This window comes from Berghia stephanieae, chromosome 14, assembly GCF_034508935.2.
Source record: "Berghia stephanieae isolate SIO BIC M18660-M18661 chromosome 14, UCSD_Bste_1.3, whole genome shotgun sequence".
NCBI lineage: Eukaryota > Metazoa > Mollusca > Gastropoda > Nudibranchia > Aeolidiidae > Berghia > Berghia stephanieae.
Window position 1 is genome coordinate 15,548,195 of NC_088373.1, and position 1,595 is coordinate 15,549,789.

Consider the following 1,595-nt stretch of genomic DNA (forward strand, 5'->3'; position numbering starts at 1 on the left):
CTGCCCTTGCTATATCATTCATTGCCTCGTCGATGAGAGTAAATTTGGTGTTCCACCTCTCATCTTTCCCTTAAATGTATGTATGCATATATATATATATATATATATATATATATATATATATATATATATATATATATATATATATGTGTATATGTACATATGTATGAGTTTCATTGTACAATAGTACGGCACCTATACGGTGCTATGCTACATCAGCATAAAAATGTCACAGTCACAGGGAATTCACATATTGGGACCAAGCACGTCTGTTCCTGGCTAGGCTTGGCGACTTACAGAGGGTGTAACCAAAACTGTGAATGGCTTCAACAGCCGATGCCTTTCCATCATTACGGGAGAGGACTACGGAGAAACCGAATTTGACCTGGTAACTACAGTGATGAGACGCAGGCTCCGTTCTGCGGGGTATATCTTACGAATGGACGCAGACCGCCTCATGCGTCGAACTTTAATTACCTTCTTGAAGAGCTCGACAACTGACCAGCAGGCCCTCTACTACATGGGTTGGATTCTATGCCCATTGACGAAATTGTGACTCTATCCAGGAACAGACGACAACTGACCAGCAGGCACTCTACTACATGGGTTGGATTCTATGCCCATTGACGAAATCGTGACTCTATTAATTATTACTCCTACACATCTATTTAATGGCATTAATTAATGGTAACACAATGTAAATCTATTATTGACCCTGTTCTCGCTATGGAAGAACTTTTGGTTCCCTATAGAGCAGTGAGCTCAACGTAGATGAAATGGGAGAGAGACCTTATTTCCCCACGGTCTTAGCTTATAAGTGTTTCTCTCGGGAGTTGGAGAATCTCAAGGAGCCAACAATATTCCAGTATTTAGGAAGGCCTGGTTTCCTATTGGTTGTTTTCTATTGACCAATCGTGTTCTGGGTGTCGTAACTCTGGTGAATTTCTAATTAGGTTAGTTACGTGCCCGTTACTATTGACGATCTCGCTGAAAGTCTCAATGCGGTCTCAACTCTGTATCTATACCACATGGCCTTTTTTAATTGTGCCATGGGCGATAACGATTAACATATTGCGACGCTGTGTTAGTTTGTATTGAGATTATGTATTGATTTATTTACAATCCTTGGAAGTTGAGGCTGTTAAAGTTGAGGCGATTGATAGATATCATTCCACCGACTATATCCGTAGTTTACCCCGGTTACTTTTACCCCATGTCTATTTATTACATTTTTTCTGAGACAAATTATAGACGTCAAAGCTAATGTTTTTAGTTTTTACATGTTAATGATAGTTGAATAAGAATATCTATGTACTTGCTCATTTTGAATACATTTTTTCAAATCTCTCTAGGATTAAGTGAGTTAATAACGTAGGAGGTCCATTTCCATGATTGAAAAGAATGCCCAAATTTGATGTGGATTTCTCATGGAGTCTGTCTGACATTCTCGTTATTTTTACCTGGTTACCGGGGAACCAATTTGGATTCAGGTTCATGGGAAAATGTTGGAGCATGATGACCCAAGCAATGAACTATAGATCCATAAAATTACAAAAGGAGAAGAAGAAGAAGAAAAAGAAGAAGAAGAAGAAGAA